Genomic DNA, 27449 nt, shown 5'->3' on the forward strand with positions numbered 1-27449 from the left:
CAAAGTCCAGACCAAAAACTATTTGTATTCCTCAAAAGTATTGAAATAAAAACAACCACCACCGCCACCACTTTTATTTCATCTTTGCTAAAATTAAAAGCAATTCTTGGTTACATATGCAAAGTACTTTTAATCATTTTGAAAGTTTGTCTTTTGATCGAATAATACATATACATAATTGAAAATAAAATAGTATTTTAAGGGTCCTAGCCTAATGTTTACTACAACTGATTTTGTTTTTCATGTGCAATTCCATTTCATTATTTTAGGGTTTTTCCTAATATAGACCTCCTTAATCAAACTCCTTATGTGCACTTCCAGAGTCAGACAGCCTCACCTGTCTCTAGAGAATGTGGCTACTTTTTCTGGCATCTTCCCAGCGACCAATTCTACAGACTCTAACTTTACTGAGCTGGGATCAGCCTCTCACTTTCAGCCTTGCACGTCTCCCATGCCTCTTTCCTCCCATCCAGGGCTTCCCTATAGACATTGAGGTGTCAGCATGCCCTCTTGATGACTATGTTTGTTTAACTTAAAAATGTGAAATGAAACTTTGGCCAATAAGATATGGAAGTTGGTGGTTATGTCTTTCCCCTTGATCCTACTATAATGGAGTGTCTCGGGTCACGGTCATTTATACAGCCTCTCACAGCATGATCTTGTGACAATGAGCCATCAGTTGTGCTGAATATCAAGAGTGGATGATTTAATTAAGAACTCAGTAGTCACATTTGACTAGTGCTCATCTTCCGTTTATCTCATTCCTTCTTGGTCTTATTTCTCCTAATAAACAGGCAACACAACAGCCTTTGCCTCAGGCTTTGCCTCTGTCTTAACCCGGGTTAAGACTCTCCAGATTTCTAACTGTGCTTAAACACTTATCTTTTTATTTTTCAATTTAAGATATAACCAGTTGACTTTTTTCATGCAAGAGGAGGATTTAACATGGTAACATTTTCATCCCTACTCCCAATACCTTTGTCATCTGCAGTCCCTTTATATTTTCTGTTATAATTTTTGTTAAATGATTATTCAATGGTTATGTCATTGTAACAACATTAATATAATTTTCAAATGAATTACTTAGTATACTAGAATATATTTATTTTCTTATTAGTTTCTTAATTGTTATGTACCTATCATTAAGTAAACCCCATAGTCTCTGACAGAACATTTAAACTTCTCTCAATATAGTCAAATATTCCAAGAACTCTATTAGTTCAATTTGTGTGTGTGTGTATGTGTGTGTATGTGTGTGTGTGTGTGTGGGTGTGTGTGTGTGTGTGTGTGTGTGCATGTGTATGTGTGTATGCTTGTGTGTGCTGGCTTATCCTTTCTGGAAACCTTCATCTTTTTGCCTAATCTGAACTTGCTTTCCAGGTTTGCTGCATAGTTGTCATCCTGGAATATGATTTTCACCATCATTATTAGAATTCAGTTCAATTCACTCTTGTTTTATGGATCTTCTGTTTTTTGGATTCTTGTATCTTCCTCTTTCCTAGTTTTCTCCTTTGCACGGTTTCCAAGTACTTCCTGAAAAAGCATTTGAAAGATAAATCTTTTCAGACTACACAACTCTGCCAAGTTCATCTACCTTTTTATGTTGATGGTTTGTCTAAGTATAGATTACTAAGTTGACTATTATTTTCCCTCAGAACTATATAGGCATTTCTCCATTGTCTTTCTGTATTCCTCATGAGAACTGTGGTGGCATTCTCATTTCTAGCTCTCTGTAAGTGACTTGTGTTTCTCTGGAAGATTTGAGAATCTATTCTTTATCACAGGTGATTTTAAATATGATGTTGATATGATTAGTATGTGACTGATATGAATAACCGTCCACAGAAGTCCCTTCTTTGTGTAGTATAGAGCTGAAGCTGGAAAGAGATTGATAGATGAGAAACCTCACTTTCCAGCTTTTTGAGAAGCTCTGTGTAGCTGTATGCCTACTTCTCACCAATGGGGTATTAGCAGAAGGGATAGGTGCTATTTTTGGATCATGGCTTTTTTGAAAAAGATATGCTTCTTCTCTGTTTTTTTCTTTCCCGGTCCATAGGCTGGATGCAGATGACAGTGGACTAGGGGATGGCAGAGTCACCAAATGCAATAATCATAAACACCTGAATCATTATCTGGAAGAGACTTCTTTACTGCCTTGAACTTCAATGTGAGTGCGACATATATTTCTGTTGTGTTTGAGCCACATTTTTGGGTTTCCCCCTTTTAACCATGGTGTCTTTTACTTTGACCAGCATAGTAGGGGTCTCTTTATGTATTGTGTGGGAGTTTTATGGGCCCTATTTATCATAATGAAGATATGTTCTTTATGCATATTTATGAGGAATTTTATTTTATTTTAGGTCTCTTTCCTTTATGTCAGATGCTTCTACTTCAATGACTACTAGTCTTTAAGTGTCTGTTTATAGAAAAGAGAACCTGGCATAGTGACTCGTGCCTGTAATACCAGCATTTTGGGAGGCTGAGGTAGGAGGATTACTTGAGATCAGGAGTTCAAGACAAGCCTGGGCATCATAGTGAGACCTTGTCTCTACAAAAAAATAATAGACACATAGAAAAGAGGGAGGCATTAGAAAGCTGGTTGAAAGCTCTTGTACATGGGTAGAGTAGCTTGTTGTGGGTTTCACTATAGTGGGATGAGGTGATAAGATGGCTTTTTCATTAGGGCTTCCCATAATTTCCGTATCTAAAGTCTTTTTCCTAAGATTAGGTAGATATTCCCAGAAAGGCATCCTTCAGCCTCTAGATTTCGAGATTAGGCCTGATTGCAAGCATTCTAGGCAACTGCTAGGAATAAGGAAAGAAATCTGATGTGTGTGGGGGAGATTGAGGTTGGGTATTTTCACCATTCTTCATTAAGATTTTCATTTGATCTGTTTTCGTATACTGTATCACCCTTATCCCCATAGGTGCAGTCACCTTTGTAAAAACCTCCGATTTTCTATGAAGCTACTGAAAGAGTACTAACTTGACTTATTAGCTTGTATGTGAAGGATTTTAATAGTCCCTATACAAACATTTAATCAGTCTTCCTATTTTCAATGCCACTCTGCATCCCCAGCTTCGAGGGTATCAGGTGATTCCAAGTGCCTGAGTCTGAAGCTTTAGAGCAGGAATCACCGGTCTCTTAGCATTTTACCACAGAAGGCTCATATTTTAGCCTTCTCTGTTCTAAGTCTGTTGGTAATTGCCCATAAATGTTTTAGGTTTTCAAATTTTGTTGAAATCTTTTATTTGGTGTTACATCTCCTGTTCTCTTTGTCCTTGTGAGAGTATATATTTTTTATTTCCCTTATGTCATATTAGTGGTATTTCTGAAGAGAGAGAGGATAGACACGTGTTCAATTTGCCATTTTTAACCTAAAATGTTTCTTTGGATTTTTAAAAGGTGTTTGGAAAATATTTGTATTTTTATGATCCCAAGAGCATAAGGAAATAAGAGACCAAACAGATGGGGGGAAAGGTGTTATTTAAAATAAATGCTTTATTTCTCGTAATTTTACTGAAAAGTTTCCTGGGATATTCAGTCCAAAGTTCTTCCTGGGCTGGTCATTCAATGTGAAACACAGCGCTTCCCTTTAATCTTCCTAGAAAGTAAAATTAAACTTTAAGACATTAAATTTTTCACTTAATCTATAGAATGTATTTCTCATGTAAGTTGTAAACGGACTGTGTTAATCTGATCCACTAAGTAAATAAATCCCAAGGATATGCTTAAAGTTTTCTGCCAGTTAGAAAAACTGCAAACTCCTGGGCCTAGTTTTTCTCCTAGCTGACAATTCAAATTAAAGAAGAAAAATGTTGGGTCTAGTGGATTAGAATCCAAAACACAATTTGAAACCTAAATGCTGTTTTATGTCATTCACATAAATGTCTTTTCTAGTAATTCAAATTCAGTTGCTTGACGGCAGAAGCTATGGTACATATGTCCTCAGTGTACTCTCTTCACTCTTCAGGAATATTTTTTAAAGCTTTTTATCTATCCTACCAGTACCAGAATCTTCCGAATTTCTGGTCAAAGTTATACATGCATTGAATCAGAATCTCTGTGGATGGGCCTTGGAATTAGACTTTTTACAGACATCTGAGGTGCTTCTAATTACTTTAAAATTTGAAACCCACTGTCTCACAGTACGTGAAATAGTGTAGATGTTTTTACGTCTTTGTTTAATTAAGTAAATGTAATGAGTAAATGTTTCCATACTATGTATTCTTGGAATCTATTTACTTAAAAAGAGAATTATGACACTTAATGATCAGGTTTTGATAAGTAGTCTCCAATGAAGCCTATGTAAAGACTGATAAAGATTCAGAGAAGATATGTTCCAAAATTGGGTCCAGATCACTTGTGATATCGGTGGCTCAGCCTGTAATCCCGTGCTTGGGGAGGCTGAGATAAGTGGGTTGCCTGAGCCTGCGGGTTCGAGACCCTCCTGGGCAACTTGGTGAGACCTCATCTCTACAATAAATCAAAAAATTAGCTGGGTGTGGTAGCACGTGTCTGTAGTTCCAGCTACTTGGAAGGCTGAGGTGGAAGGGTTGCCAGAGCCCAGCAAGTCAAGGCTGCGGTGGCTGGGAGCAGCCACTGTACTCCAGTCCGGGCTACAGAGTGAGACTCCAACTCAAAAAAAATAAAAAAATAAAATAATAATAAAATCTTGATGTTTGATGTTATAATGTTATCTATTCTTAAGTTTAAGCTATTCAATATGAATTATATCAATTTCTTATTTCCTTTTGGACTATTTTCATCACTTTTTGTGTTGCCACTCTAGGTTTATATTGGTGTGTCCCAAACACAAAAAACAACAGCTGACTTATTATGCTTACAGATTTTAAGAGTGGGAATTTGAACAAGCACAGTGGGTGGCTTTTCTCTGCACAACTACGTCTGGGGGCTTCAGCTGGAAAAACCAAAATACCTGGGACTGGACTCATGTGGGGACTCCAAGCACATGTGTGGGCTAGAAAGGCTTGGCTGAGACTAGTGACCAGGGCACTTGGTCTCTCTGTGTGGCTTCAACTGTTACAGCATGGGCCTATGTTCTGGGAGGAAGTGTTTCCAAAGGGAGACATCTAAAGTGAGCGATTCAAGGGCAGAAAGTGTGTGGCCTTTGATGTCCCCGTCTCAGAAGTCACAATGTATCACTTCTGACCTACTATATAGTTCAAATACTTTCAAGTCTGCTAGTAATCAAGGAGCAGGATATGGACCCTGCCTCTTAATGAGAGGAGAACCAAAGCATTTGAGGTCGTCTTTCATGATACATTTATTTGTTTTTTAGCAATGGGATGCTTGCTATGTTACCCAGACTGGACTTGAACTCCTGGGCTCAAGCAATCCTCCCACCTCAGCCTCCTGAGTGGCTGGGACTATAGTCATGAACCACTCTGTCAGACTAGGCTAAAACTAACCACAATGACTAAACTAGAAAGCACATCTAACCACTTAAATTCTAAAATCCTTTCCAGACTATTTTTTCTGCTTTCCTGGGGAAGGCAAATATAGCTAAACACTATGCCCACATATTCTTATTTACATATATAATTTTCATAACAACTCTGTTGTTGATATTACTCTCCCACTTAACAAATGTGTTGAGAGATAAAGTAGCTTGGTCAAGTTTACACAGTAGGGGAGGTCTGACTCTGGAGCATAGGCCCTTGGTTACTATCTAATCAGCGGCACTTCATGTGAGATTCTGTCATAGAGAAGCCAGGGAAGTTTACATATCTAAATGTCACTGGTGAGAGAGCTGAAATAAATTTCTAAGCTCACTCTATCAAATATCCTAAGCCTTTTAAAAAGTTGCTTTTGGCTAAATAGTGGCTGGATCATAAACCTTATCATCTCTGAAAGCACTCAGGGGTTACAAATTTTTAAGGTTTTCATTTCCTGTGAAAAAAAGAAAATGTTCTTATTTGCACTCTGCTGCTGAATTTTGACCAGGGAGTAAAAGATGCCTTTCTCGGTGAAAAAGGGCAGGACACTTCCATTTGTTTTTCCCTGAGGGGTTGGCTATTTGTTCTAATTTTTGTGATAAGCTGACTAAGGGTCAGGGAATGTCAGTCTTGCACAAGACAGCAAGAGCTTGGACGGGGAGAAGAAGGCTGGTAACAGGTGGAGACCATAAATAGAATAAGGGCTCAGGAAGGGTCATACCAGGAGAGGCAATGTTAATTATCTTAACTCACTTAAAGTTGAATTCAGAACCTGTACACCAAGTTGAGTCAAAATTTGGTTAATGAAACTAACGTTCAAACTGGAGATAAAAAAAATCCAAGCTGGGGGATCTGCAAAAGTTACCTTTTATTGAATTAAAATGAAAACAAAAACAAAAAACTGAGACTATGCCAATTTGTGTCTTCTCTTCTATAATCCTGTTTAATAGTTGATGAAGGAAGAAGTGAGTGGGTGGGTATTCATTTTCCTAAGGTTTGCTTATGATTCACAGGAATAAGAACAGTACAGTCCTAGTAAGGAGTTTGGGAATAAGAAAAAACAAGGCAAACTCAGATGTTTCCCCCCCATTTCTTCTCAGATTTCTGTTTCCTAACATAGGATCACTTGTGAAATACTTATGTTTTCTATGGGGAGATGATGTGGTGCTAATTCTATCCTTAAGGGTATGGGGGCATAATTTCTTGATATTAGGATTTTCCTGAACCCATAAGCATACTTACTTTCTACCCCCCATGTGTTGCTTAACTTTGTAGAATCAACTCATAGATAGTTATTACCTAACTTTCTTCCCTTCCTAAGCAATCTGAATATTATAATGCTTTAGACCTATCTATGGTCCTTAACCTTTTTGGCATCAGGGGCCGGTTTCGTGGAAGACAGTTTTTCGTGCGTGGGGGAAAGAATGAATCATCAGGCATTAGATTCTCATAAGGTGTGCACAACGTAGATCCCTCACATGCGTAGTTCACAGTAGGGTTCAGGCTCCTATTAGAATCTAATGCTGCCACTGATCTGCCACTCACCTTCTGCTGTGCAACCTGGTTCCTAACAGTCCACGGCCTGGGAGTTGGGTACCCCTGCTTTAGACAATCAACAATGTTTATTTAGCACCCTCCCTTTTTTTCTGGCCCACTAGTGTACTAAGTTAAAAGATGTCAGAGATGTGCAAATCTAACTATATCCCTTGTCCTTTGTCCTTGGAAGACACATTTAATTGTCACTGTGCACCAAACTTGACAAACCTGACATTTTAAAAAGGTAAATGTTTCTGGTAGCCACTCACATTTAATTTGAATTGCTACTTGAGATGAAGCCTTAACATTATTAAGTGCTGATAGTAAATAAAGAAAAAAAATCAATTTGGACTGTGAGACAGGTTAGATTGACTTAAAGAAATGAAATACCTTATAGTAAAATGTCTAATAGCAAAGATATCTACTTGGAACTAGGTGTCGCCAGTGCTGTGATGCTTCCCCCATGTCCTATTGGCTCCTTGAATTTTCTTATGCCAGGCACAGTCCCCACCCCACTGACCGAGTCTCATCTTAAGCAACAGCATCTTTCCCTTCCTCTACTCGAGGGCTTTCTCATGCTACTAGACCTTGCTCAATTGAAAAATATAAACCAGGAAGTTCAAGGGAGATAACCTGGGAGGCGATCCTAAATCAACGGGAATAGCAGTGGTGGGCTAATGCCCCAGCCTTCCTCTTTTGTGGCGGGAGGAGCCTGAAGCTTGTTTCACAGGGTTTCTGAGGACCTCCAGCAAGATGCAGCCCCTCTTGCTTTTATTGATTCTTCTCCCTTCCGTGTCTCACTTTCCAAACTTCCTTACATGTTTCCCTGAGTTTAATTGTCTATCTGCCTTTAAGTTCCTGTCTTAGGGTCTGTTTTTAGAGGAGCCCAAATTAGGAGTCAAGGCTAACTATTATAGAAACCATTAAAATTTCAGTTATGCAAGATAATTTAGCTCTAGAGATCTCCTGTACAACTAGCACTGTCCACCAAAATTAAAAGGCTATTGGGGCAGAAATAATTTTGTAGACGTTTATTGGAAACCAGATGTGAGGATCAACCTGGGAAGACACACCAACAAAGCTGGGAGTATTCAAGAGTCTGCTACGAGTTAGAAGGCTTTTATGGGAAAGTTTAGGAGAAGGGAGGTGACTCCTCATATCATAGTTGTCCTTTTTCATGGGAGGGTTCAATACAGAGATTACAAGAATTGGCTACAGATAACATACAGGCTACAATGTTCTACGTGCAAGACAAAGAGTAAAACTTCAGGATTCAGAAACACATCAACAAAACTTCATGATTCGGAAATAAGTTAGTGTGCTTTTCAGTGTCAGTAGGTAACATTTTAAACAATATGTCAACAATTTGAGGGATGCATGATAAGATTCCTTACTCAGGGACAGGCTATAAGTTATGAATCATAAGACTTCCCCCAGGTGGGTTAATTTGGAAGCCTACAAAATGTGACCTGTAGGTTATCAGTGCTACAGTTAACAATACTGTATTGTGCTCTTTAAACATTTAAAAACTTTGCTGGGCACGATGGCTCATGCCTGTAATCCCAGCACTTTGGGAGGCCAAGGCAGCAGGATTGCTTGAGCATAGAAGTTCGAGACCAGCCTGAGAAACATAGTGAGACTCTGTCTCTACCCATAATAATAATTTAAAAAATTAGCCAGGTTTGGTGAGGTGTGTCTGTAGTCCCAGCTACTCAGGAGGCTGAGGTAGGAGGATTTCTTGCCCAAGGAATTTGAGGTTGAGGTTTCTGTGAACCGTGGTCATGTCACTGCACTCCAGCCTCGGTGACAGAATGAGACTCTGACTCAAAAATTTTAAAAAACAAATTGTTAAGAGTGTATATCTTATGTTGTGTTCTTACTACAAAACAACGAGTTGGAGAGACCAGTGGTAGATAGTATCATTGTTGACAATTACTCACTTCTTCTCCCTCCAGGAAGATAGCACAAACCTACTCTGTTAAACTCAGGAGTGACTGTGTGATAGTTCTTGGTTTCCCATATCTTTTTTTTTGTGCAGTGGCACGCTTATGATCTGCTGGGCCCAGGTGATACTTCTGCCTCAGCCTTCCAAGTAGCTGGGACTATAGGTGCCCATCGCCATGTCTGGCTAAGTTTTCGATTTATTTTGTAGAGATGAGGTTTCACCAAGTTGCCCAGGCTGTTCACAGATCTCTGGGCTCAGGCTATCTTCTCTCTTCGGCCTCTGAAAGTGCTGGGATTACAGGTTTGAGCCACTGTGCCATCTTTTTTCCCTTTGCCCTAAGGCAGGCAAAGTTCCAGATGAAGCTACTGTCAGACTGGACTCTGGAGTGAAGATGATGGACTTAGAGCAGAGTCTCAACTGGACTGCAATGTACATGTACAATAAATAAGAAATAAGCTTTTTTCCTTTATAAATTACTTAGATTTTGAAGGAATGTGTTACCATAGCATAACTTAGGCTAAATGGACTAATGTAGAATTTTTAAATATAATTTAGTCTACAAGTTGCCAATCTTGATTAATTATAAGATAAACTAGAGAGATTTACCAGGGATTTGATTTATCAGATTTAAAATTCTGATTCTAATTTAGTAGGTTTGGCATGGAAAGTAGAAATCTGCATTTTAAAAAAAGCCTTCCCAAATGGTTCTAGTAATCCCTCTGTTTGAAACCCAACTATTTTTTGCTTACTTTAAAGGTGAAAAGAGATTGGCAATTTGAATAGTTTTCTATTCTTATAACTAATTTATAAAAATATCATTGTGATCTAGATCAGAGTTTGAATTAATTATACAATGTTTTCTTCTAAAGCACAGACAAGTAAGCTCAATTGAACACCCAGATAAAGGAAAATTCTGAATTAGCATTATCAAAGCTAATAAAGTTTAATTGTATGTCATACATAGGTCACCTGGGTTTAAGCCTAATCAAAACATATAAATGAAGCATATTACTGAGGTCATTAATAGGCCAGAAAGGCAAAAAGTAGTAGGTCTTTAATAACAGAAAGTACATTTGTTGCATAAATACACTCAGAAAAATAATGTCTTTGCTATGAAGAGGTTATGCTCTATGAGGAGAACTCATTATGGAGACCAAGAGATCAAATTAAAAGTGGCTCAAGAGCAGCTGATGGAATTTTCTAGCATTGCATCTGGCAGCCCTATGCCATGTACTCATCTAGGTTACTATATGTATTTATATTGTAGAAATTACTTATTCATGTCAATTTTTACTGTTTACTTTTACATAGTCTGAGAAAGACATCTTAATAGAGGCCTTCTGGTGTCATAAACTTTCCTCAAGGGGGAGAAAGTAGAGGCAAATATTGGCCCACATGTAAGGTAATGTAAGGCAAATATGTCATTTTTGATAAGACAAGAACCTTTTCACACTGACTTAGATTCTTTGCTGATCTGTTGCTGTAAGGGTACTTCTGTCTACAGGGACTCTCCCATAATTGTTCACCTTAGGTTCCATAGTCAAGGATATTGCTACATGTGTTCCACAGGACTCACAGCTACATAAGCTGCTGTGAAAGTGGAACTATATTGTCACCACCACTCTCTTCAGCCCCATTGCAGTCTGGCATTTGACACCACCATGCTTCTCTTAGCTTCTCCAAAGTTCACCAAGGACTGACCCAATTTGTCATCTCTGTAGATTTTGACATTATTGATAAATCTTTTTGAATTTTTCTTTTGGTTTTGCAATGCTATTTATTATATGCTTACATTGTGCTTTAGAGATGTAACAATAAGAGCTTTCATTTTGTTAAGCACTTGTTACATGACAAGGACTTAGCATATATTATTTTATTTAAGACTTATAATGGTCTAATGAAGTAGCTAATATTATCTCCATTTTTCCTATGAGGAAATTAAGATTTAGGGAGATTTAGTCTTACTTATGATCATATAACAACTAGATACTAGAGGTGAGATGCAAAACCATGTAGAACTCTAAACTTGTTTTCTTCACTACTGTATCTGTGTCTCAGAAACCTTTTGTGATATTTAATTTTATATCAACTTGACTTGACTGAGGTATGCCAAGATAGCTGGTTAACATTATTTCTGTGTCTGTGTCAAAGAGTATTTCTGGAAGAGATTAGCATTTGAATTTGTAGATTGACTTCTCAAAGAAGATTGTCCTCATCAATGTTGGTGGGCATTGTCCAATTTGTGGAGGAAGACCCAAATGGAACAAAAAGTCAGAAGAAGGGCAAATTTACTCTCTCTCTGTTTGAATTCTCCCTATGCTGCCCAAGCTGGTCTCGAACTCCTTCTCTCCAGAGATTCTCCCACCTCAGTCCCTAAAGTGCTGGGATAACAGTTGTGAGCCACGGTGCCTTGGCTTCATGTCTGCTTCTGCATCATTGTGTTGCTGTATTATGTGTGATTGAAGTATCTGAAAAAAATCTAGTCTCACACAAATAAGTGGCTGAAAAAGGGAAGATATTATAATAGTGTATTTGGATAATTGCGAATTTCTTTCTTTAATAGAACACTGACGTTCAACACGCGGAGTTGTAATCAGGCATCTGAACTTCTTTTTTCTGAGGTGATATCTCATTGTAGTTTTATTTTATTTCATTTTTTTAACATCAGAAGTCATTGGCCTATTTTGCACTTTGAATAGCTGTTTTTCCTGAGCATGAAGCTAGTCATAAGAGCTTCACTTATACCACTGTCTTTTGTAACATTCTGATGAAAGCAAACATGAATTATGAAACATGAAACTAAACAGGAACTTACTTGAAAAGAGCTAGCAGACTTGAAAGCAAATTGATGGGAGCTGATGATAAAACTACAGACACTGGAGGGAGATTTCTGATTTTCATGGCCTTTGAATCAGACTGCAGACTTGGAACTGTCTTGATATTTCTGTGGGGTTGATATATGCCATTTGCTAGATGCCAATGCATTCACTTTATTTGTCATTAAATATAAATAGCTATTCAGCTTTTGCTATTAACCACCTAATTAACTTTATTACCATTGATAGTTTTCACATTTTCCAGGTCTAGCCTATTGAGTTCTAATTTTATTTTGGCAGCATCTTAAAAATGTTACTTTGCCCATCTATGGCTGCTTTCCACCAACCCATTCAACATAGGGGATGTCTCCCTGCTATAGATTACCTCTCTCTTTCACAGAAGGGAGACCTCTCCAAACTCATCGGTATTGCTAAAGACTTTTGAGAATAAACATTCCCATGAAAGTACCAGATTATTTTGATTTTGTTGTTTTTTTATTTAAATTACCTGCATGCCATGACTAAGTGTAAAGTGAAAATACCCCGCATTAGTTGATTTCCACTGCAGGCAGAAGTATACAAGTAAGTGTTCATGCTAGAATCCTTTTTATTCTCCAGTTACTAAGAAAGTTAAGGACATATAGTTATGTGTTGGAAATATAAGCCAAAAGGCATTGAACACATCTAACTTACCTAACATGGTAACTGACTGACTCTAGCATTCCATAAACATATTCTGATCACTTACAGTACATTATTCAATATATTACATGCAATGTTTAATATTTGATTATAAAATAGGTTTTGTATTAGATAATTTAGCTCAGTATTGCCAGAGAGTATCATATCACATATTCTTAGCCCAGGAAAAGCTTAAGATCCAAAATTTGAAGCCCAGTTTTTGCTCAATTTGAATCACTTTTGCACCATCATAAAGATAAAAAAGATAAGTCAAATCATAGGGACTCTCTGTACTTTCTCCAGGCTTGACTATGGCAACAGGAGACTGGTTTTATAACTAACTCACAGAAGTGCATGAAACAAAAGATTAAATATAACTTAAAATTTAAAAAATTACTAAGTCTTTTAGTGTCTTCTCAAATGTGTACACGTGTGGATAAAGTTCCTCCTATAACTGTGGGTCAAGCATATTTATACATAACAGACCACTTTTCAATTTTTAATAAGGTAAAATTCTGGATACTGTATTTTTATAAAGTCTCTCTTGCTGGCCTTTGTGGAATAAGTAAATTATGTTGATAGCTGAAACTTCATGCTCTCAAGAAGTTTAAAACCTCTCAGGACTTTTGTTTTTCTGCAAGTGTAAAACCCAAGTAGAGCTGAACAGAGAGGTATATGTGAACTGAGACTGTCAGTCCTAGCTGGTCTGAGGCTCACTTTCACCTCAGCTCATCACAACCTTCCCATGAATGCTTTGGCTTGCCTGCCTTACTTGAGCTGCGTTCCTCCTCTGCATCACCTTTTATGAGGTTCAGGGGGGAGCCTTTTCAGACAAAGAGGAATATAGCACATCACTGATTCCCTTGCCCCTTCTATTCGTTATTTGTTTGTTTGTTTGTTTATTTATTTATTTATTTATTTGAGTTGGAGTGCTATATAGGCATACCTTGAAGATATGTTGGGTTTTTAATCTAGGGGCCACTGCAATAAGATGAGTCACACAAATTTTTTGGTTTCCCATTGCTTATAAACGTTATGCTTATATTATGCTGGAGTCTACTCATTGTACAAGAATATTATGTCTAAAAAACAAACTACGTGCCTTAATTAAATTTCACTTATTGCTAAATATGCAAACTGTCATCTGAGCCTTCAGCAAGTCATCATTTTTTGCTGATGGAGGGTCTTGCCTCAATGTTGATGGCTGCTGATCGATCAGATAAATGGAAACCAATGCTTGTTTACTATTCCAGAAGTCCGAGAAACTTTAAGAATTATGCTAAGTATATTTGACCTGTGTTATGTAAATGGAATAATAAATCCTGAATGAAAGCACATCTGTTCATGGTAGAGTTCAATGAATATTTTATTTTATTTTATTTTATTTAAGTTGGAGTCTCACTTGGTCTCCCAGACTGGAGTGCAGTGGCCGCTCCCGGCCACCGCAGCCTCGACCCACTGGGCTCCTGCGATCCTTCCACCTCAGCCTTCCGAGCAGCCGGAATTACAGGCATGCGCTACCACGCCCGGCTGACTTTTTGATTTATTGTAGAGATAAGGTCTTGCCGCCCAGGCGGGTCTCAAACCCGCGGGCTCAGGAAATCCACTCACCTCAGCCTCCCAAAGGCGCGGGATTACAGGCTGAGCCACCGAGCCTGGCTCCTTTTTTATTTTTTAATTTTAAAGATGTAGGGTATAATTCAGGATTAGGTATACAAATGGTCACCATACAGGTAAAGTTTGGGCCTCCCTTTGGTCCTTACTTTGCTTGGTTTGAGATCCGGTAGCCTTATTGATGTTCTGTGCCTACCCCTGACAGTGTCCCGCTACTGCCAAACCCTTTCTTATAGTACATTATGGTAAGTGTTCATGGTCCACTTGTGAGGTGAGAATATGTGGTACTCATTCTTTGTTACTGTGCTAGATCACTAAGTATTATAAACTCTAAATCCATCCAAGTTGCTGCGAAGTCCGTATGCTTGTCCTTCTTTATGGCTGTGTAGTATTCCTTCATGTATATGTACCACATTTGAAAAATCCAGTCCAGTTTTGATGGGCAGCACAGTTGGTTCCATGTTTTTGCTATGGTGAAGAGTGCTGCAATAAACATGTGTGTGCAGGTATCTTTTTTGTTTTTGTAGAATGATTTTGAGTTCCTACAGTAGGAGAATTGCTGAGTCATATGTAAGGTCAATTTCTAGTTCTTTCAGAAATTACCACACTGTTTTCCGTAGAGATCGAACTAGCTTGCATTCCCATCAGCAGTGTAGAAGCATTCCTTTTTCTCCGCCTCCATGCCAGCATCTGTTGTTTTTTGTGTTATTAATTATAGCCATTCTTAGTGGGGTTAGATGGTATTTCAATGTGGTTTTGATTTGGCTGCCTGTATAGGGCTGTTTTTTTTTTTCCTTTTGGCAGGTTTGAGTTCCTTGTGGATCCTGGATGTTAGGCCTTTGTCAGATATGCAGTTGGCAAATATTTTTTCCCCATTTTGTGGGCTGTCATCCTGCTCTCTTGATTTTTTGTTTGCTTTGCAGAAGTTTTTTGGTTTAATGAAGTCCCACTTGTCTATCTTATCTTTTATGGCATGAGTTTTTGGGGTCTTGATCAGGAATTGCTTGTCTATTCCAATTTCTGTAAGAGCATCTCCTGCATTTTCTAAGATTCTTATAGTTTGAGGCTTTATATGTAGTTCTTTGATCCATTTAGAGTTGATTTTTGTGTATGGTGATAGGTAGAAGTTCTAGTTCATTCTTCTGCATGTCGTCAGCCAGTTTTCCCAGCACCATTTACTGAATAGGTTCTCCTATCCCCCACTTCCTTTTTAAACACTCAGCTTGAGTCTCAACTCCAGCAGGAAAATGCCCATAGTGCTCTTATGGCATCTCTCACATGCCTCCCACATAGCATGGTCCTTACATTGTCGGGGGGTGGGGGGGTGGGGGGAGTATCTCTCTAGTTCATGAGATAGAAGATTATCTCATTTCTTTCTCTTTGGTGCCTGGTGCTGTGTCTGGTATGGCCAATGATGTAATCTGATGGTGCTAAACTGGTCCCACAGTACCAGGCAAGGAGTCTGTTAAATGCCATGACTTGGCTTCTGTGTCTTCAGAGAGTTCAGTGAATTAAAGTGAGAGGCTATGCTTGAGCTGGAGGAGATTGAGGGAAGGAGAAAGTTAAATAGTATTTCAGTCAACTAGGGGCAAAGGAGTAGCAGAACCTAAGAGAACTCTAGTCTCACTAATATTTCTGAATTGCTTTTGTAGTTGAGTTTATAAAAAAAAAAACAAAAGTCATTGCTAGGATAGATGAATCAAATTCCACACTCTACTATAAGAATATCCCAGCAGGGGCAGTGGGATTATAGTATCTAGTACTACTTTCTCTTGTTAAATGTCCTATTTCAACTACCTTATATAAATTCTAATTATAAACTGTATTGATAAAGAATGAAAAGATTCCTCTTTAAATTACTATGAGTTTTGGAGAAACTGGAGGCAGGAGAAAAGATTTTCCAGTAAAGACATGGTGGGGAGGAAGTTTACCTCACATACTTGAATGCCCAGGCTTGTTGAGGGGCCACTCCTTGAACTCTTGTAGTACTCAGGTGAAGAACGCCATGGTCACGTCTATAACATGATAATGAAATCTGGGATTTGCTGCTTTTACACAAAATTGTCCATTTTTTGTGGGTTATTAAATAAATATAAATTATTTAAGGTTGATTTCTTAGGAGCAAGTATAATACGTAGAGCCTGATAAATATTTATAAATATGACCCAGAACAGTCATTCATAGTCCCTTCTCTCCAAAGAGTAATGTTAACTTTTTCTTCTTATTTTCCCATTCCATCCCATCATTTAAGTTCATCTTAAATCACAGGATTTGGACAAGATCTTTTGGAAGACCCACACTTTTGGCACCTCTCCCCTCCTGTTCTGGCTGTCTCATGTGGGATCTTTATTCTTAGAATGAGAGGAAGTCTATGGATGTAGCTAAGATGAGGATGGAAAAATTTTAGAAGAATAATGGCTATATACTGGCAGTAATGACAAACTCATTAAAACTAAATTTAATGTGACAGTTTCTGAACAGGATGCTATATATTTCTTTTTACTTTGGGTAGACATAGACCTAGGCCAGGTATCTCCTCCATCTCCTTCCCTCAGGCAAATTCCTTGATTCAGTTTTATCTTTCATAAAAATAGGATGTCTGTGGAGAAGAGTGAGGGATGAGATCTTAGGCAACACACTATGATATTGGAATGTTAAAAATACATGGCTTAGGCAGCAGCTTGACATTTGAAGAGACTATCATGAAAAGATTGAAAATGTGGCTAAAATCATCTTAGGTATTCTTTATTCTACAGAGAAGAAAGTAGAATTCTTTTGGTAAAAATATTTTGAAACAAGCAGTTTGTTAGGCATGTGAATAAAATTTACCATGAAATCATTAAAAAAAAGCCCCAAATTCAAACCAATAAAAAACTTTACCTCAACCTAACCCTAAGCCACATAGGCACTGAGGCACACATATTTGAATAAGTATGCATACTGAATTTCTCCTCTCAGATCCTCTTGTGAATTAAGGTCTGATTTCTCATTTATAGATCTTATTTAAACACTAGTTGGTAAAAGTGCTGAACCAGTTTTGCAAAGAATAGTATTTTCATTGTGCTTGACCTAGGGCAGTGCTTCACAGATTTTTATACCCACAAAACTGTTTCTATTTGGGTGTCCACAGAAGTAGACTTTAAGACAAGTTCTTAGTGCAAAATAATTTATTTGAGAAATGTAGGAAATGTCAGTAGGGGGATGAGGAATGGAAAGCAACCAATGTAAAATATGTTATCAGGTCATTTACTAATGGCATTGGCACTAAATCCCAAAGGGAAATCAGAAAATGGTATAGAAGACACACTCAGAGATATCTCACTTGGGGAATGAGGAATAGTACCTACATCTATGTACGTCTATCTATCTATCTATCTAGAGTATTAATTTCTCACTCCCATCGTCGTTGGATGAGAGCTTCTCCAGAGGAGTTAATTCCAGAAACTTCTGGCTCACTATTTGCTCAGGCAGTTCAGACTTTTAGAAGCTTCAGAGAAAAACCCTCAGGCAATGAGATTCAGGCAGGTATGTGAAAGTTTGTTCATAAACACTGAGGACACCTGCATAAGTTGTTATACTTGAGGAACCTACTCTGCATCTGCTATGGTAACCATTTAGTTTCTGAGAGGGCATTCCTATGTTGAGCATGAACTTCCTTTAAAGTTTTGCATTTTAAGATACAAATAAATGTAAGTGTCCATTCTGCTCCATAATATATTTATATTTCATTATAAGTATAAAATTATGTTTAAAATTAATTATCAGTTGAATAACTTAATCTTTCCCACCAAACTAAATTTTTTTTCGATGAAAGAAATATCTTAGCTTGGTTTCCTTTGAAGGCAGAGGTTAAGACAAGTCTGACATGCAAGTTTGTTTGGGGACTAATTGCAGTGGCCAGAGGAGAAGGGCTAGGGGCATTAAATGGCAAAGGAAGGAAAGTCAAAATAAGGGCAAGTTACCAAGTTGGCTGCTGCTGTGGGCTGAGTGGTGTTTGATCTTGCTGGGCTCTTCCGAGAAGCCTATCGCATATCTTTCAGAACTGGACAACCTGGAGACTAAGAGGCGGAAGCATTTATTCAGTATCTTCTGTTCCACAATGGTCCAGAGGCCAAACTGTGCTCTCTCCAAGGTATGCATGCATGAGTGATGATCAGGTTCAGGAAAGCCTTGGGATAAAAAGTACAGGCCAAGGAACAGTGTTGTCAGAGTGCATTTTGGGAAGCTGATGAAAACCTGGGCAAAGCTGGTTGCGGCAGCGGCGACTAGAGTGAGGGATGGGCTAAGTAGACCCATAATGATGCTGCCAAGCACCAGCACAGTGGTGCTTCAGGAACAAGGTCAGGATGGTATGAGGCATGCTCTGGGGTGAGGTGTGAGGTTACTGATGGCCTATTCCTTTGCCAAGATTCAGCACTCCTTTGCTGAATCCAGCTGCTTTGGGAAAGTTCTTTTTCTGTACAAAAAATAAAGAAATTTCAAAATGCATTCTTCCCTTCCCCTTACCGTCATTTATTAATTTTACACTGTAACATAAGTGAATTTGTTAGGGCTTCAAAGTTATTTATTAGAATCATAATTAAGATCACTTGGGAAGATTTAAAATATAAAGATCATTTTTCTTTCAAAATGTAAAAACCCATTAATATTATAAAAAAAATCTTAAAACAAAACAAGAAAATGTAATTACTTACATGTAGTCTTCAATTGACCCTATTGTCATCATAATCCATATTCTTCATTGTTGCTATTGAAAATGGAACCCTGCTTTTTCAGTATTCACCAAAAGGAGATGTAGTCTAATTCCACTTCTGCTGGAATTACAGCTCCCTCTAACCACAGACTCAGTGGGAGACACTATATTGTCTAAAAAATGGGCTGACATGACATTGAACCAGGGGAAAGGAAAGTCTCTGATCAAAGGATGCTTTCTTTTATTATACAGTATGTTGTAAAATGTATTTAAATAAACATCTGAATATTTGACTTCAGCATTTGATTTTATTGGTTTAAATATATTATGTGTTTCATTATGCCAATGACAAGTCTTTTTCAAATCATGGTTCTAGAAAGCCTTTTTAACTTGTATGATTGTGATAATTATTACAACTGAGTTCTAATGAGGAGAATTATACAATATTCCCTTACTTGTGATGACTTCAAATTAGAAAGTATATAGGATTTCCTCATCCATAAAATAGGTATAATAATGCATCCTTTGTTTAGTATGCATGAGTTAGAGCAATGCTTGGCATATAGTAAGCTTTCAACAAATGTTCGTTATTAATATTATTATGTTTATGTGTTATAATCTGACTGGGTTATCATATATTTACCTAAATCTAGGTAGTAAAAACATCCAAACATTCCAAGTGAATAACAGGCTAAATAAAATGCCATTAGCAACACTACAACTATAGTTAATAACAATGTATTGCACACCTGAAAATTTCTGAGAGTAGAATTCAAGGTAGGTAATGCATATGTTCATTATCTTAATTAGCCAAGTGAAACAAGGAATGGGAGTGGAGGGAAAGGAAGCATTTAAAATAGAAATACCAGTAAATGAAAAGACACGGGGAAAAAAAAGGTTGACCATGTTCTTGGACCATTGTGAATGAGGGAGAATTGTGAAGTGAGGCTAAAGAGGGGGTAAAACCAGGGTTAGGAGTTTGGTTTTATTCTGACAGAAGTGGGGTAGTATTGAAGGATTTTTAAGTAAGAGGTCATCTAAGCTAACTTATTATTATTTTTTTTTTAGTACTGGGCTATTTTATGGAGTGTGAATAGTGGTTTTGTGGAAGTAAAACAGAAAACCAATTCAGAGACTCCAGAAGTAGTCCTGGAGAAGGACTGTAGTGCCCTGTAATATGGTGGTGGCACAGATGGAGGTTATTTGGAGCCAGAACCTTCAGGACTTGATGGGTTAGAAAGTATGAGGAAAAAAGAGATTTCTTTATTTTGGCTTGAATGATCTATTGGGTTGTGGTTCTTTTCTGGAGTTGGGAAAGTCTTGAGGAAAGAGCTATATTTTTGTCTTTTGAGATGCCTTACACTTTCCAGAGGAGTTTCTGAGTTGGCGGTAGTGAGGTTTGGACTTTGATCTAGGTATAAATTGAAAAGTAGTAGTCATAGATAATATTTAAAAGTGCAGGACTGAATGTAACTCCCAAGGGATGCTACTGAAGAAATACATTCAATAAGAACAAAAAAAGTGAGCATGGATTTGAGGTTTTTAGTGACCTTAACAGACTGAAAAGTTTGAAAAATGAATTGAAAATGATAAAGTGGTGCTAGTATAAGTAGGCAACTCATTCAGGGGGTTTTGCTGAGGAAAGAAAGGGAAAGAGAAAGTGCTGGGTATGTGTAACTCTGAGTTCAAGACAGTTTATTTATTTATTTAATTTTTAAAAGAGAGGAGACAGTTGAAAATATTGGCAGACTGATGGAAATGATCTAGCAGAGAGAGTGGTTGAACATCAGGGCATGAGATGGTTGAGGCTGTGAATCCTTGAGAAGGTGAGAGGGTGAGGCTCCTGTGGAAACTATTGCTTTTGATAGATTTAAAGACACAAAATTGCAAACAGAAAACATTTGCAGAACTGATTGTGGCAGTACGATGGGATTCCAATCTAGTAGTTTCCATTTTTTTCAATAACTGAGGCAACATCCATATCTTGGAAGATAGACGATTTAAAGAGAAATTAAGTTCATCTTGGAAAGTGGGAAAATGAACTTACTTGAGGAGTTGAGAGGTACCAATTGGTGACTGATCATTTTAGGCTTGTTAGTATCAAAGTAAGGTGAAACTAATAATCCACTGTGTGATATTTGCTAGTAATATTCAGCTGCTGAATGGCAGGCAGAGAAAAGTAAGAGCGTCAAAAATTATAATTATTATTTTTTCAGTTAAGCATGATGGAGTGAAATAGAACGAGGAAATGGAAAATATTTCTAAAACCATAGATGAAATCCAGCCTGAGTGAGAAGAAAGTGAAGAGAGGAAACGGTGAAAAACTAGTGAGGCCATGAATGGAGATCAGAGAGAAGTAAAATTAATGAAGTGGGCATTCTAGAGTGAGCTGGAGGAAGAGAAGGATCAAAATGGGATGTTTCAAATGGAGATTAGGACGGTGACACATTTACTGACAATAACAAGGTGTTGGTTGTAACAACAGGAATGTGTGGCTAAGGTAGAAGAGAAGTGTGTGAAGGTGAAATCAAAGGACTGTTTAACTGAGGTTTTTGATTAGTCATCCATGTGGTTGCTGAAGTATGGAGGAATTATGAATGGTAGAGGAAAAGGAATGTAGGGAGTCAGGTACCAGTGTCAACAATGAACAGGAAGTCCATAAATGAGATCCATAGATGGTAACAACAAGGGGGTGGGTGATATAGCAATGTAGCAGAGCTTTCAAGGAGCTGTGGGTTTTGAAAGCTTTTGGAAAAATAATTGGTGTAGAAGCAGTGATGTAGATCAAAAAAGAGCACCAGTCCCCTTTTCTGTCCCTGTGACAGCTACAGAGAACTATTTTAGATAAGCATAGGAGCAAAGGGTTGTTCAAAGACAACCCTTTTGAAAAAGTATACACGCAGTCCAGTAAAGATACAATTGCTCAAATCATCTTTAGAATTGTCTTTCTTCATGGATAAGTGTATGGGTAGGTTTGTTGATCACAGATCTAAAGTTTCAGAAGGTAAAGTGAACGGGTGAGACAGGGTAGGAAAGGGTTAGCTAGGAAATGTAGCAAGATGTCAGTCTTGTCAATACTGACTGTCTTGGAAAACTTGAATTTCAGAGAGTAATCGACTGTTCTCTTGCTGGTGTGGCGATGTAGGACACAAACATGGCCTGTTTGGCTATTAGACACTGACATGCCCTGAAAAAATGCATGTAAAAACCACATTGTGGCACAGAATTGCATAAATACCTAAAATGTTTGAACTATCATGTGTGTATCATGAAATGTTTGAGTGATTAAATCTTAGGTCATAGCATTTACTTAAGGAGTCTCATAGGATTCTAGCTTTTGTTCTCTAGGCAATCAGTTTTTAGGCTGGACCAGACTTGGATATTTTTTTTTTGTCACCAAGAAGAGCAGGATAGAAATGTAGAGAATGAATTTTCAGGTTGGAATAGAAAATGCATTTTTGGAGGATGGTTATAGGTATTTTTTTTTCTCAGATTGAATGCAGAGGGCAAAATATCTCTTTAGGAAACAGCAGAAGAGGACTCTGTTATTTGAATCCTGAGTGAGTGTAGACATGGAGCTTGTATTAGTGCTGTCATATAAAAAATTAGCCACATACTCACATGGGAAAAGACCAGCAGTGGGATTGGAAAAAACTGGCACTAAGAGAAAGCAGATAACAGAGGCAAGAGGTTAATGGCTTTATCAATTCCTAGTGAAAGGATTTAATACTGGAACCTCACTGTCTATAGTTTTTTTTTGTGTGTGTAATTATGGTAACACATATACAGTAACTTTTAAATTTCAATCTCATAATGTTGGTTTAGTTATTCTCAAGCACTCTCCCTGCCCTCAAAGTCACAAGACAAAGATTATCTTCCAGTACTATTAAATATAGATGCCTGGACTGAATTGAACTTAGATGACAATTGCAACCAAGATTCTGGAACTCAGAATGGGCAAACCAGGTAAGTAGTGCCATTTTTAGAATATTGTTTTAATAAGGTTTATTCCTGTCTGGGTTGGCTGCATTTTACATTTGTAATTACCAGACTGTGAGTATGAAGAGTTATTTCTATGACAACCTGGACTGACTGCCTTGCCTTTCAGAAATGATAACGATTCAGCATGTTTATAGATGATACCTGTGGTTCTCAATGACTTTCTAGAAGGTCATATGGTTTTGGCAAATGTTTCCAGTAGTATGGAAAGACTCCTGGATGAAAAAAAATTGAACTAAGTTCTAGTTAGCCTCTTCCTGAGCAGAGTGTGTGGCCTCAGGCAAATTTCAACCTATTGAGGTTTCAGTTTCTTCACCCATGTAATGGGAAGGCATATCTAGATTATACAATCTTTAAGGTTGTTTACGGTTCTACATTTCTCTGATTCCATGCACATATATTTATGAGCCTGTTGGGCAAGACAGTCTACCAACGCACTGCATAATCCTGTCATCGCTTTTAAACATTATGTGAATTATCCTTTTGTCTTACCTTCAGAACTGGTTTAAAATCACAAAGAACAACATTTTCTTAATTTGATAATTTTTGATCCAGTCTTAATCTCTAGATTTTTATTAAAAAACACACATACATACAAACAACCCCACACTGTTGCAGGTTAAAATTATCCATGAAGAAAGACAATTCTAAAGATGATTTGAGCAATTGTATCTTTATTGGACTGCGTGTATACTTTTTCAAGATAATGGATTTGAATGCCTCAACTCATTTGCTACACATATGTACACTGGAATTTTTCTTAAACATCAGCACATATACTTCAACCAACACGTTAATTATTCTGATTATTGTTCACAATAGAAATATGAACTACCTGCTTTATGTATTTGTTCTGTATTCTCCTTGGCTGTGTGTATTGGCTGGCAATCCTTTTTAGCTATCATATATAATAGCTATCTATCTTCTGACTTTTGTATAACATAAAGCAATGTTTCATAATGGTTCGTTTTGTCTGTTCGTGTTCAAGTGCCCTATCTCTTCTATCATTTGAAAAACTAGTTATGATAGTATGGTTTCAATTGTCAGACAACCTCTTTATTCTAAAAAAATAGGTTGACCCACATTTAGATGTTTTTCTACTCAAAGGACTTTGAAAGAACTTTTATATAACACTTAGTCATTGCCCTTTTCACAGTATCTCTTCGGCTGCTCCTCATTAGACTCCTTGGGTAACTGAGATTGTCATTTCCTTGGCATGAAGGCGTAGTACCAGGGTATTGGTGGCTTGGTTGGGAGGCTCAAATATGGACTTGCTTCTTTTGGTCTATCTTTCTATTGCATCTTTGGCAGGTGGGGTTGACTGAGGTTTTCTTTTAACTTTGGTCTTTCTTCTCTGTTCATTTTTTCATCTTTATTTCCTACTCTTCTCTCTCTATTTCCTGACATTCACTTAATCTAATCCCTTTTATCTTTCAATGTTTCCCTTTCCATCCCCTTAAATGTTTCTAGACTTTCATTTGAATTCACATGCTTACCTTTCTTTTCTCGTTTTACTTATAAGCTCATGTCTTCATAGCCATGGCGGGCTTCATGGGTACATGACCTGTGCAGTTACATGTAATCCCACACTTAGAAGGGCCCCACACTTGGCTTAATGCTTTGCTATTGCAATCTTGAAATTTTAAGCAAGTTTTGAATGAGAATCTCTGCCTCTTCATTTCGTGCCAGTGTTACAATTTATATAGCTATTCCTGATTATAGATATTTTTTCCCCTTCTAGTTGGCAAATGTTTTTGTTTTTACTCTCAAATTCTTTTTCATTCCTCATAGCATTATATCTTTATTTCCTTCCTGAGTACATCATTCTGACTAGTAGTCGTTGTGTTAGCTCTGCTTACTTCTCACATCCTTCAGGAACATTTAGCTTTATAGAAAAATTGCATATGGTCAATTTTTTATTAGCCACCCTGACTAAAGGAGAAGACAATAGAGAATCAATAACGATTACAATTTACAAAGGGAATACTCATTTTGGAGAGTGTTGTATGGTTTTTTTCACCTTCATGAGATTTATCTTTTTATTCTTGTTTGCTCAGGTTAATTGGTGGTTGGGAGAGCCTGCTGGGTAGCAGAGGTTAGCTCACCTGGGGTTAAATAGCTCTGCTAATAAAGGAGAGTGATTGTTCTCATATTTTCTGATTTTAGACATAAAAAAGAATTATTTTTTGGTTTTCACAGTTTTACTTGAGGATATAAGCAGGATATAACGACTGCTAATGGTTTTAGTTTTGAAAACGTCAAATGGCCTATTTTTATCTTTTTGTCTAATGTTGGTCTGAGTCAGTTTACCCCATGATCCTGTCTGCCTGGAAGCATTTAAATAGTAATGATGTCTGATGTGCCTCCAGTTAACCCAGTTGCCCAGGTGAAGTTATTTTTTTAAGCCTTTTAAAAATCTCTTAATAGATGCCAGGAACTGTTCTATACACTTTAAAAATACAAACAGATTTAATTCTATGAAGGAGGTTCTATTTATCTCTATCTATCTATCTATCTATCTATCTATCTATCTATCTATCTATCTTTTTTTTAGAGACAGGGTCTCACTCTGTCATCCAGGTGTAGTGCAGTGGCATGGTCATAGCTCACTATAACCTTGAACTCCTGAGCGCCAGTGATCCTCCAGCTTCAGACTCCCAAGTAGCTGGGACTCCAAGCTCAGCCACTATACCTGGCTAATTTTTAAACTTTTTTGTAGAGATGAGGGTCTCACTATGTTGCACAGGCTGGTCTTGAACTCCAGGCTTCCAGTGATCCTTCCACCTCAAAATGTTGGGATTACAGATATGAGTCAATGTGCCCAGCCTGAGGTAGGTACTATTAACTATCACCATACTAAAGAAGAAATTGAGGCACAAATAAATTATATGACTTTCCCCAAGACATAGTCATTTAATGTTAGAATGAGGATTTCAATCCAGATGGTCTAGTTCAAGTCCATGCGCCTAGGCCCTGTACCAAGCTGTCTTTTTAAACATGATCTGTTTAATTATATCTATTCAGTTCCTTATAAAATTAGAAACTTGGATGACTGATGGAATAAAGGACTTTCTAAAGGTCCCTGTTTCTATAACTTTTCTTCAGTTGGCAATACAACTGAATGCCATTTATAAGATGATATTTATAAGGAAGTGCCTTGAAATTAAGAATTTAGGCTGGGCTCAGTGGCTCAGCCTGTAATCGCAGGACTTTGGGAGGCTGGGCGAGTGGACTGCCTGAGCCCACGGTTTGAGACCAGCTTGGGCAACATGGCAAGACCTTGTCTCTACAATAAATCAAAAATTAGCCGGGTGTGGTAATGCATGCCTGTAGTTCTGGCTACTAGGAATGCTGAGGCGGAAGGATCGCTGGAGCCCAGCAGGTTGATGCTGGGCTGGTCGTGAGTGTGCCACTGCACTCCAGCCTTGGCGATGGAGTGAGGCTTCAATACACACACACACACACGCACACACACGCAGACACACACACACACACACACACACAGACACACAAATATTTAAAAAAGGACAAGTGTTAGATGATAGAAAACTGTAAGTGATTTGCAATACATAAAAAGACAAACCATTCAAGATATTAAAGCTGTGTGTGACTCCAAAATGGAAATATCTGAGATGTCCTCCTGGATCTTATCAAGACGAATACTTGACAGAATATTCCTGGGAACGAACGTGAAAGAGATGCTTCACTAACTGTCATGATCCCTTTTGGAAACTTGTGATCACAGCTTGTGACATTGCTGACATCTCTTATCTGCTGCCATACTTTTTCTTTCAGCTAGACATTACAGAGTGTGGAGTCAGATGGTCAATCAATGTGCTGCATCAGAATCAATAGATCTTAGTAAGCATTCCATTACGCCCAGGAGCCTTTCCATTTTTCAGTCCTGTCTGGGCTTTGCACATTCTTTCATGAAAAAAGAGAGTTTGGGGATTATTTTCTCTACCTGTAGTTTCTTGTGGACAAATGAATCCCCTATTATTGTAGAAATCTAGTCAATAAAGCTGTCAGAATTCTTAAAACATTGATAGTAGAGCCAAGTTCAGTGTACTTAACCTCTGTAGTAAGTTCTGAGTGTGAAATATAGGAGGAGGAATGATATTTATAAGAAAGTGCCTTGAAGTTAAAAAACAATTTTTTAAAAAAGGAAAAAATGTTAGATGATAGAAAATAACCCTGAACTTGAAGTTGGGAGAACTGAGTTCTTGGCTTGGTTTTGCTACCGAGAATCCTGGGTAATTAACTAAATCTCTGTAAAATGAGTGAATTTAACCTGATGATTTTTAGTGTCTAGAACATCCTAAATAATGAATTTTTTTGACTTTAAAGGAATTTGTGGAATTCACATGATGTAAAGTGATATGAGAAATGGCATAGGGCTCTTGTTACGAGGAGGACCCCACCAAAATAGGGAATTTATTTATTAAAAAATTGTCTATTTATTCTTACATGCTTAAATTTCAGTCACCTTCTAAGTACTCTCTGTTTGATGCACTACACCTAATGAGACACTTTTTCCATTGCTCAAAAGTTTTTTTTTTAAATCAATATTTTTTATTATGATATTGTGGGGTACAGTTAAGGGTTAGCTATACAAATATGCTTCGTTCAGGCACCCTTGTTGATAAGAGGTGTCTTCCCATCCCCAGACAGATATTGACTACCGTTAATCCCATCTCCCTTCTCC

This window comes from Carlito syrichta, unplaced genomic scaffold (genome assembly GCF_000164805.1).
Source record: "Carlito syrichta isolate Samal-C Ts95f unplaced genomic scaffold, Tarsius_syrichta-2.0.1 Scaffold309069, whole genome shotgun sequence".
NCBI lineage: Eukaryota > Metazoa > Chordata > Mammalia > Primates > Tarsiidae > Carlito > Carlito syrichta.